At 47.4% G+C, this 12,281-nt stretch overlaps 1 protein-coding gene across 2 annotated transcripts in view; it reads left to right on the top strand.

Moving 5' to 3' along the window:
• Nucleotides 1-12,281, top strand: part of FSTL5 (follistatin like 5) — a 2,973,258-nt gene that overhangs the window by 2,310,182 nt on the left and 650,795 nt on the right. The gene's annotated exons all lie outside the window — the stretch shown is intronic.

Raw genomic sequence — 12,281 nt, 5'->3', positions numbered from 1 at the left:
TACTCATTTTGCGATTTCGAAAACATTTTCCAAATCGCAAAACTTTTCGCGCTTTTAATTGGTTGCAAACTCTCTGATTTACCAATTTACATGGTTTGCTACTCCTAAAAAGCTTTGTACATCAGGCCCATAATAGTCTTTGAAACCCTTTGGTCTCATTTGGAGTTTGGTGGAGCGGTAGCACAGTTGTAATGTAGTGGTGCTCCTATTCTGCCAAACACATGGTTCTCCAAATCTGTTTAGATACACAAGAAACATATGTATACACCAGCGAAGTGTCTGCTAGCTCTACCAATGTAAAATACTGATCTGCTGACAAGTTTGTCAAAGGGCAACCAAATCACGGTGACATTTGTCCCCCCTCCTCTCCATTGAAGGTGGAGCAGACTTCACTGATTTTCATTGATACCTGGGGGATAGTGGCAGAAAATTGCAGAGAAGCCCCCCCATGCAGGGCTAATTCTGACCTGTGCGTGAGGTCATTTAGTTTTTGTTTAATGAAAGCAAAATCACACTCTGTTTTACTGAGTGGACACTTTAAACAAGGCACCCACTCTGCAAAACTGTAGTGTTGTCAGGGGATTTGTGAAAGGACAACAAACAAACTCAAAACAAGTATGTGAGGGTTAGGTGGAAGGGAAAGAAAGGTGAAAACTCAACACATATAGAAAGTTGTTTAAGAACCCTCACTTACCAAGCTAGTGGTGACATGCTTTATCACTGGGTTCCCACTGGAAAGACCTAATGTCTTTCCAGTGTGCTACAACACCTGTTTACAGCGGAGCTGGTTCTTGTGTGTGTTGAGGTGGTGAGAAAAAAAAGCCAAATTGTGCTAAGTGAGTGCAATAAGGTGTAAAAAATATAAAAAGTGCGAAGTCGTGACTGTCAACTACATTATTAGTAGTCCAACCAGCACTGATTAAACACAGATATAAGTGGACTCAAAGGTTTAGTCTCATCTATTAGAGACCCCTAGTCCACAGTGAATACAAAACGAATTTGGTCGACAAGTTTCTGCTTTTAGGAGCCCGAGTCGCTCATCTTTCTTCAGGACCAGTTAGTGTGATCCTCCGGTGGTATACACGCCCTAAGGTGCACCCTGCCGTGAGGATATTAGTGTTAAAAAGAAGAAAACTTTTTTCTATTATACTCATGGCCCAAAGCCGTTCAGACCCAATCAGCAATTTGCTAGGGTCAGGTACCTGTAAGGAGAAATGTTTTCAAAGTCAGAAAAAACATTTACAGTGATTACAGTAAGATACCAGATAATGCTGGTCAATCCCTTCACCAAAACATCCACCCCTATGGTGAAACTCAAGGAAATGGTGTGTAAGTACTCAGTAGAGCGAGTACTTCCTGCTACTAGTATTTTAGATAACAGGTGACATGGTCTACCATCATAAACAATTAATATGTGGTAGATATATGTATTTTATTCTGCCACTAAGTTTCTATGGCAAAATATGGTATCCAGTTATTTTAATAAAACGAGGATATAATGCTACTAACAACAAGCTGAAGATGCACTCAAAAAATGGAAATAAAAATGGAGTCTCAAAAGTGGCTCCATGGGGGGATTGAATTAACAAACGGAAGATAGGAAAGCCCAATTGCTAACTCACAAGAGGAAGGCGATTTTCATTCCGCATGGGCTGGTGCGGTAGGGTTTTTTTTTCACGTTGCATATCTGAAAAGAAATCAGAAATGCGAACAGTCTTAGAAGTTTATGTTCAGATACCACAATATCTAGCTGGAGGGTAAACCGGAAAGTCAATTGTTAGTCCCTTGTGAACCTGTACTCACATTTATGCTGATGACTCCCCGCAGACTACCTAGTCTGTCACCACCGCGGCCCGACTGAACGCCGAGTGCGGGCGCTGCTGGCAAACGTAGCGTCTAGCGCGATCACGTGACTTAGCCACGTGATCTTGTGTGTCAGACTCCCATGCTAAAATTTAAAGGGGCCATGTTACTATTGTTCTCGCTAGAGGTATCTTAAGTAGACAGCTTGGTGGCTGAAAGCATGTATACGGTAGTACGGTAGTTAGTGAATCTATGTTGGTACTCGTGTGTTTTAATCCTCAATCTAATGAAAATTAAAAGGATCTGAGCTACTGATGGTGCGGTTGTGCCCGATATGATTGTTTTAAATAAAATTTTACCGCAACAAATGACCAACTGGTGTGATGCTTAAAGGGAGTGACAATGAGGCAAAAACAATTAAATGCTGATTTTACGGAGAATGTTAACCGGACTATCAGTATGTGTGTTCGCATTTCTGATTTCTTTTCAGATATGCGACGTGAAAAAAAAAACCCTACCGCGCCAGCCCATGCGGAATGAAAATCGCCTTCCTCTTGTGAGTTAGCAATTGGGCTTTCCTATCTTCCGTTTGTTAATTGAATCCCCCCATGGAGCCCCTTTTGAGACTCCATTTATATTTCCATTTTTTGAGTGCATCTTCAGCTTGTTGTTAGTAGCATTATATCCACGTTTTATTAAAATAACTGGATACCATATTTTGCCATAGAAACTTAGTGGCAGAATAAAATACATATATCTACCACATATTAATCGTTTATGATGGTAGACCATGTCACCTGTTATCTAAAATACTAGTAGCAGGAAGTGCTTACACACCATTTCCTTGACTTTCACCATAGGGGTGGATGTTCTGGTGAAGGGATTGACCAGCAGTATATGGTATCTTACTGTAATCATTGTAAATGTTTTTTCTGACTTTGAAAACATTTCTCCTTACAGGTACCTGACCCTAGCAAATTGCTGATTGGGTCTGAACGGCTTTGGGGCGTGAGTATAATAGAAAAAAACGTTTTCTTTTTTTTAACACTAATATCCTCACGGCCGGGTGCAACTTAGTGCGTGTATACCACCGGAGGATCACACTAACTGGTCCTGAAGAAAGCTGAGCGACTCGGGCTCCTAAAAGCAGAAACACGTCGACCAAATTTGTTTTGTATTCACTGTGGACTAGGGGTCTCTAATAGATGAGACTAAACCTTTGAGTCCACTTATATCTGTTTTTAATCATTGCTGGTTGGACTATTAATAAAGTAGTTGACAGTCACAACTTCGCACTTTTTATATTTTTTACACCTTATTGCACTCACTTAGCACAATTTGGCTTCTGTTTTTTTCTTACCACCTCAACACACACAAGAACCAGCTCCGCTGTAAACAGGCATTGTAGCACACTGGAAAGACATTAGGTCTTTCCAGTGGGAACCCAGTGATGAAGCATGTCACCACTAGATTGGTGAGTGAGGGTTCTTAAACAACTTTCTATATGTGTTGAGTTTCCACCTTTCTTTACCTTCCACCTAACCCTCACATATTTGTTTTGAGGTTGTTTGTTGTCCTTTCACTCTTCTGTTGTTTAATAATAATCTAGTAGGGGGTAAGAGAGTGAATAGTCATACCCTCACTCTCCTGTTGATATTTTGTGTTGTCAGGGGAGCCAAAATGGCTACCTTCACTGTACAGATATCCGCACCAGGCTTGTAAATGAAGGGCCTGCCTACCAGGGTCTTGATGAACACCTATGTCCCTAGTGCTTTATTAAGGGTAGTTTGTGGAATAATAGTCTCAGGTGTGTGTTTTAAACATCACATGCCTTGTATTTGTTGTAACTTTGAGTGAGGCAGTTAAGAGAACATGATAACTGCATGCCTCAGAGGTAGGATGACTGAAAAAGGAGATAGTGACGACTAAGCGGTATAGATGATAGAAATGAGTTCAGCACTAAACTGGCTAGTGTAGGGGCTCTCTACCCAATCTTGAGCATTTTTGTGGTAATTCTCCAACCTTGCCGCCAAGTCCTGGAAAGACGTCCCTCCTGCCCCCACTTCCTGACCGCACAACTTCAGGAAGAGGCTCAAGACCCGACTCTTCGATGAATAGCCTACAATCCTCAGCACCTGGATACCTCCCAGGGTTATAAGCCGTGCTATACAAATGCTTCCTGATTGATGTGATGAAATGTTAATGGACTGATGACAGTGTGATACCTTAAAAGTATTAGAAAGTGAGGGGGGGATAATTGGTTAACGGTATTGACTGGTTTCTCACTTAACTTAAGTCAACATGAAAGGTAATAACCATTCTACATTTTATAAGTTAAGTACTTAAAATCATGTATTGTGGCGAAAACTGTATGAGAAAATGTGAACACAGAAATCGAGAGAGCTTATGGCCGAGATACCCGCCACCCCCTCTCAACACAATCCCCAAGGATGGGAAACCGGAAACAGTTCTGAACTTTTGGAAGACGGGAGGGAGTGACCCTCCCGGCCGTATTTATTAAAATATGAAACAAAATTAAAACATTAAAATAACAGTTTCATATTATTTCATTACCACATTGCGATGTTTTGGCTAACCTTAACATATTCTCTAATACAAAGGTTCTCCTAGCCGAACTAACATCCTACAAAACATTTAACTTGAAGTTTTGAAATTGTACATCCTAACGTTTAAGGGCCAACGGCAAGGTCGTAACCGGTGTCAAGATCCCTAACCCAGAAATATCCCCCTCACTTGTGAGGGGCGACCGCACAGAGGAGTACCTCGAGTGCAACTACCAATTTCCCTTGACTTGACGGGGGCCCCAATAAACTCGACGCCACTTAAAGGTCGTCCGAGGACTCGTGTGAGGTATCTAGAAGGTAGCGTAGACCCCCCCCAAACCCCACACAACTTACCACATCTGCCGTCGCAGATGACCTGGCCCCGGGAAATTCTCCAGGAGGGGGCTGTAGCCCCTCCTACCCAGGAAGGGGCCTTGACCGCCTTTCCTTTCCTTTCGGCGGCCCATCCTTAGAAGGGACCGCCTACCCCGTTGAGGGGCCAATGGCCACCTCCCTCGAGCGCTCCCATCCGTAATGGGTGACGCCCACTCATAGGGATCTTCCAATTAGTGCTCACCGATCATGACCTTACCGCCCGACCAAAATAAATACGACAGTTCTAAACTAAATGATTAATTTACTAAAAGACAGTAAAACAACACTTTATTAATAACATGCTACTGATCAACACTAGAGCAGGATAACTTTATTTGCAAAATATACCACAAATTGACCTTTCTTTATTGCATATTCCAAGTTATCACGATAATAATCCGAACCTGTAAACAAAATTAGAGGTACCACATCAAACTTTATTCAAAACCACTTGCTGTCCTCAGGGGCTGGTGGGTGGGTCAAAATTGGCTCTTCGTTCCATCTCGAGCTCACGTGCAGCGAGGTGGTGCAGCTTCAGAGCACAGGAACAAGAGGATGCTTCCTTGGCTTGTTGCTCCTTTTATCCGTCTTCAGGGCAGGCGTAAACCCGCCCCGGCCTTCCCCGAGGGCGTGGCCGGCCGCGTCAGTGTCTAGGCCAGCCCACTCTAGGGCGGGAAAAAGGCGCGCCCCGGCTACGCCACTTCGGGCATACCAGCCGAGACTCGCCTCCCGCCCAAGATGGCTTCCCGGGGGGATCGTGGTACTCCACCATACGTTCGGGGGGACCGAATGGTCGCCCCTTTCCATATGGCCGAGATACCCGCCACCCCCTCTCAACACAATCCCCAAGGATGGGAAACCGGAAACAGTTCTGAACTTTTGGAAGACGGGAGGGAGTGACCCTCCCGGCCGTATTTATTAAAATATGAAACAAAATTAAAACATTAAAATAACAGTTTCATATTATGTACAATTTCATTACCACATTGCGATGTTTTGGCTAACCTTAACATATTCTCTAATACAAAGGTTCTCCTAGCCGAACTAACATCCTACAAAACATTTAACTTGAAGTTTTGAAATTGTACATCCTAACGTTTAAGGGCCAACGGCAAGGTCGTAACCGGTGTCAAGATCCCTAACCCAGAAATATCCCCCTCACTTGTGAGGGGCGACCGCACAGAGGAGTACCTCGAGTGCAACTACCAATTTCCCTTGACTTGACGGGGGCCCCAATAAACTCGACGCCACTTAAAGGTCGTCCGAGGACTCGTGTGAGGTATCTAGAAGGTAGCGTAGACCCCCCCCCAAACCCCACACAACTTACCACATCTGCCGTCGCAGATGACCTGGCCCCGGGAAATTCTCCAGGAGGGGGCTGTAGCCCCTCCTACCCAGGAAGGGGCCTTGACCGCCTTTCCTTTCCTTTCGGCGGCCCATCCTTAGAAGGGACCGCCTACCCCGTTGAGGGGCCAATGGCCACCTCCCTCGAGCGCTCCCATCCGTAATGGGTGACGCCCACTCATAGGGATCTTCCAATTAGTGCTCACCGATCATGACCTTACCGCCACAGGCCGGATAGTTGACCGGCTATCCGGACCCCCCACAAAACTCCTACCTAAAGGTCATGTCTTAAAGTCTTTAGCCAAGCCATCAAGTCTCCTATGAGTAACTCGTTCCCCACCCGGGACAAGTGAACCCCATCCCCCAAATACATACTGTCACCAGTAATACAACCATGCGAAATCGAATGCAGTGTATTGGAACGGAACAATCTACTCACTTTGTTATTGATTTTTCTTACTGAATGATTCAGAGCAGAAACAGAAATAGCCCCCCGCCATACTTTTCGTGGGATCATATGGGACCATGCAATCGTGCACCCTGGAACTCTCCTCGCCAACCAACTTACAGTGGAAAGCATCGCCTCAAGAAGAAGTCGTCTACCAGTGGTGACCAAATCATTGCCCCCAAGATGTACTATGACTATAGACGGCGGTGACCTCGTCCGCCCTAGCAAACCCTCGAAAAATGATTGAAACTGGTCAATACAGAGTCCGCCCCTTCCGTAGAAGGACACCCTGTACCCGTATTCCCCAGCCACGTGAATCATATCACCTGCTTTGAATACGTCCGCGGCACGCCTCACGTATGAGTGGCCCACGACCCACACCTCCTCTTTCACAGCCGGTGATGGCTGACCGCTGGCCCGGTGTTGGGTCGACTGCATAGTCCGCCCCGCCTCGTAGGCTTGCGCAACTGAAACCAAACAAAACAAGAAGCGTGAGTACATCATTACAGCTTCACAACATGTGCAACCGCACATACCTCTTATAACAATTGGAGGACCAACGCCCCACACGTTTAACTTGTTCGACATTCAGACCCCTGGCTGTAGCCTCTGTAGCAGCCCCTATCCGAAAGGAATGGGTCCCAAACTCGCCCGGGTTCAAGCCCGCAGCAGTAATCGACATCGCAAGCACCCGCTGAAACTGAAACCTCGTCAGTGGGGTGGTGTCAGCGTGTCTCAACAAGGTCCCCCCCCATAGTGCCACCCTTTGTGCTAAATATTCCTCTACACACCTCACCGGGCACATGGAGGACCCGGGGATCCTATGCATTAGTATGCAGTCACCCATCGCACCCTGATCGGTCTTGGACCTGACGAACGAGACAGTCATTGTCTCCCCCCTGATCTGAACGTGCTCTTGGCACAGTCCCCCCATCACGTCCTGCTTGTTCCTCGCCACTAATTCGCTTACCCGCATTGCCCCATGGAATGCCAGCGTAAAAGCGGCTCGGAATAACACTGTTTCATACTGGGATGAACATATTGCAGGGAGTCTAGATAATAACAGGGCCAACCTATCCAGACCTATCGGGCGCCTTTCATCTATTCTGCGACCCTCAAGGCGTTGCCACCCACGTAGCGCTTTTTGCACAACGAAAGATGCTGTCGGGTCCTGGATCCCATGAGCCCTAGCCACAAAGGAAATGGCGGCCCGATGCCTCTGGGCCGTCGCCACTGATTTGCCTGCCTGCCGTAACGACAGCAGGAATTTCACTACCAACTCCTCCTGGCCCCAAAGCTCCCCTCTAGCCGCCCCCAAAAAGGCCCAATAGGAACGGAACGCCCCTTCATATGCCTTCCTCGTCCTGGGTGCTAAACTCTCTCCCACGAGGTTCTGTAATTCGGGGCACCGAGAGACCAGAGAGCTTCGGGAAAGGGTGCTGCCACCGGGTCCGCTGTGGGCCGAAAACCCCAGAAGGCCTGCATACGAAAACGAGAAAGGGCATCAGCCGCCTGGTTCATCCCCCCTGGGACATGTCTTGCCTTAAATAGTACATTCAATTGCATACACAATAACACAATTTCCTTGAGCAATCTCAGGACCCATTTGCATCGTGCTGCCTGGCTATTGATACACTCAACAACGGTCATGTTATCAGACCAGAATACCACAGAGTGATCTCTGAACCCCTCAGGCCAAGTTCTCAGGGCCACCAGAATGGGAAAAAGTTCTAGGAAAGCAATGTTACTTGTCAGACCACTATCATGCCACCATGACGGCCATCTTTGTGCCGACCACTGAGTGCCAAATATGGCACCAAAACCAATGCTCCCTGCCGAATCTGTCCACAGCCCCAGCTCCTCAGAGGACACGGCCGGTTTGTTCCAGACAATTCGACCATTGAAATCCGCCAGAAATGCCAACCAAATGCGCATGTCCTGGCGAACCTCTGCCGAGAGCCTTGTGCGATGATGACCCTCCTTCAGGCCGACCATGGCTTGAGCGATCGAGCGAGAAAAGGGGCGGGCCATCGGTATAACTCTTAGGGCAAAATTCAACTGCCCCACCAATTGTTGTAACTGATGTAACTTAACCTTCGACTCACTTATACACATTTGCAGGGATGCCCTGAACCTTAACACTTTCTCACCTGGTAAACGAAAACAACCTTCCTCGGAATCGAGCTCGATCCCCAGAAACTCGAGGCAAGTCGAGGGACCCACAGTCTTACCTGGTGCCAATGGCACGCCAAACTGATTCATCAAGACACAAAATGCATTCAAAGCCTGTCCACATTCCGGATCCCCGGCTGCCCCCAGAAACAAAAAGTCATCGAGATAATGCATAACATGATGAAACCCCGTCCTCTTTGTGAAGACCCATTGCAGGAAGCAACTGAACTTTTCGAAATAGGCACACGATATAGAGCACCCCATCGGCATACACCTATCCATGTAATAGTGACCCTGAAACATGAAACCAAGGAGACGCTGATCGTCTGGATGTACCGGGAGCAACCGGAACGCTGACTCGATATCAGATTTTGCCATCAGCGCACCGGGCCCCAGGCGATTCAATATGGCTACGGCCTCATCGAAGGATGCGTACCGCACCGAACACACTTCCGGGTCTATCGCATCGTTCACGGAAAGACCACGTGGGGCTGACAAATTATGTACCAGCCGAAACTCACCCGGGTCCTTCTTGGGGACCACCCCTAAAGGGGAACAAACAAAGTTAGCAACTGGTGGCACTTTAAAAGGACCGGCGACTCGACCTCGAGCCACCTCCTTCCCGATCTTTTCCTGTACCACAGTCGTATGCTGTAAGACCGATATCTGGTTTTTACATTTTGCTATACCCTGAAAATCCCCTACTGGGATGCGGAACCCATATGAAAATCCGCCCCGCAACACCCCAGCGGAAGCGTGATCCGGGTATTCGCTGAGCCAGGGAATCATCGCCATGGTATCAATCGGAGTAGGTAAAGGCGCCCCTCGGACTATGTCAGACCTGTTTGGCGCCTCCTCTACCCCCGTTATCACCCGTTTTGGCTCTGCACATGGACTCAGGATGGGATGATTGCCCACACCCCCCACATTCGTGCCTAAATTTGCATGACCCCTGGGGCCTAGTACATTTCCCCCTGTTAAAGTTCCAACACACCCCCCTTCTTCCTGTGTTGCCGATTGGCCTCGAGTGATTGTCGTTACTTGTACCTGATCGAAAGGGCGTCCCCGCATATTGGCGGGAGGATTCGCCAACGTTACTCCCAACCAATGGCACCTTCAACATACCAGAGTCCTCCATTTTGGACCAGGACACAGAATCATAACAATCCCAAGTTAAGTTTTTATCATGCTCTTTCGCTTTTCTGAAAATATTATCATAACAAAACCAATGGTTGCCCTCGTGCGATACTGAATACCCCATGATCCGTGACTGATAAATCGGCAATTCGGACAGCAATTCGGGCCTACGTTCACCCAAGATGGATGTAAAAACCCCCCATGCCTTGCCCCAATTACCAATGTTTTCATTTACCTTAAAGGCGGCCATCTTTGCGCGCCAAACACTCGGATGCATGAGCTCCTTTTGGCTCTTAACATGCTCCATCTCATAATGATCGGTAAGCAACGAGAAGATGTTTATATACTCCCCTGCCCATATCTTCTCTTTGATAGCCAGAGGGACATGTTGACCCAACTTTTCCCTTCGAGAGGGTGCCGACTCATCCCTCGCAATCGGCAATGGCCGCTTACCTGAACCGGAAGCTGTATCAGCGACTGGACCTGACCCAGGTGGTTTTCCTACTGCCGCATCCGGCGGTGGAGCCTTCGTCGCTTCCCTTGTTTCCCGCAGTTGCCTCATCAAAACCTGCGCGTCGTCAGCCGTGGCGCCCTTACTACCTTTACCCAACCACGCTGCTAGTTGTGCTGCCAGCTCGGGCGGCATATCCTCCCCGGATACGGGGGTGACCACCACGGGAATCGGATTCCCTTCCTCCGGCACAGGAGTGGGTGCCTCGAGCGGAGTACAGGGAACCGGGCCGTCCCCCCCAGATGCTCCCCTTCTGGGCCTCTTGCCTTTTCCTCCTGGAGCTGCTCCTGCCAGAGGACGTTTCGGCCCCCCTTCCTCGTCTTTCTCCGCCATTCGCTTCTTTAGGTCGGTCACCTCTTTCATGAGAACACGCAGCATCTGGTCGGTAGTCATTCGCTTTCCCGCCTTCTTAGGCATTCTCCGACAGAGTATCTGCAAAACAAACAAGAAAGATTACAACGCTCAAAATTGGCTCTTCGTTCCGTCTCGAGCTCACGTGCAGCGAGGTGGTGCAGCTTCAGAGCACAGGAACAAGAGGATGCTTCCTTGGCTTGTTGCTCCTTTTATCCGTCTTCAGGGCGGGCGTAAACCCGCCCCGGCCTGCCCCGAGGGCGTGGCCGGCCACGTCAGTGTCTAGGCCAGCCCACTCTAGGGCGGGAAAAAGGCGCGCCCCGGCTACGCCACTTCGGGCATACCAGCCGAGACTCGCCTCCCGCCCAAGATGGCTTCCCGGGGGGATCGTGGTACTCCACCATACGTTCGGGGGGACCGAATGGTCGCCCCTTTCCAAATTACTTGCTTGTATTGTAGACATTCGGTGCATGTGGAAATCACCAAATAAAAAAATACAGATTGTATGTACTCATATCAGAATACATTTAGGAATGTGCAAGTTGAATACTGCAGATGTGTAAATTATACCCTGCCCTTAGGCACATTGCTTCTTCATCATCCTACATCAGAAATAGAAAGTAAACCATTTCTATGCAACTGTTCATATTGGAAGCTCTGGCTTCCCTGCCTGACATCTCTTAACGCTTTTCACTTCACACCTACTTTTATTAAAAGCTGTGCATTAATGGAACAGCTCATGAAAAGCTGTTGATGCAAAAGACTTCTTTTTGAGATGTGGAGTTTGATTTTCGTTGTAACTTCAGTCAAGCAATTTAATCTTGATAGCATAGCACTAAGAAAACCAGCAAGGAAGAGTTATGGTAGGACATGTTTCATCACATCAAAACTATGGGGCATATTACCAAGAGCATTATCGCTGCATTAGCGGGATTTTTTCCCGCTAATGCGGCAATAATTTTATCGCCCTATTACCAAGCTGTCGCTAACACCAGTTAGCGACAGCTTGTAGGCGACAGCGGACATTTAGGGGCCCACTTTGCATGTCAGCGATAATTATCGCTAATGACATGCAAAGTGGGCGTGCCAAGATGTTAGCGACTGAAAACAGTCGCTAACATCTCTAACTCCTATTAACAACTTTTGGAAATATTTGCGCTAAGCGCGAATATCTCCAAAAGCTAACGCCTGCTAAAAGCAGTTCTTAGCCATGTTATCCAATGGAAGGTGGATACCATGGCTAAGAGCATTGTCACGATAATGCATGAATATCGCTGATTTCTCAGCGATATTCATGCATTTCGCTGGATTTTTACCGCTTTTGAGATAAACCTTGATAATATCAAGGTATCTCAGCGGTAAAAATCCTTGGTGCTCGGCGATATTTTTTTCCCGCTAACCAAGCAATAGCGATAATTATCGCTATTGCTTGGTAATATGCCCCTATGTGCACTAGATGATAGGAATCCCTGTGGATAAGTGAAATATAATCTTGTGGCATTCTTGCAGACCTCCCAGGCCACAGTTGTAAAAATGATATTCATATCCCCAATTAACACCTGATGAGTAGACTTTG

Source organism: Lissotriton vulgaris, chromosome 3_1 (assembly GCF_964263255.1).
Source record: "Lissotriton vulgaris chromosome 3_1, aLisVul1.2, whole genome shotgun sequence".
Lineage (NCBI taxonomy): Eukaryota > Metazoa > Chordata > Amphibia > Caudata > Salamandridae > Lissotriton > Lissotriton vulgaris.
This window is presented reverse-complemented; position numbering and strand designations above follow the sequence as displayed.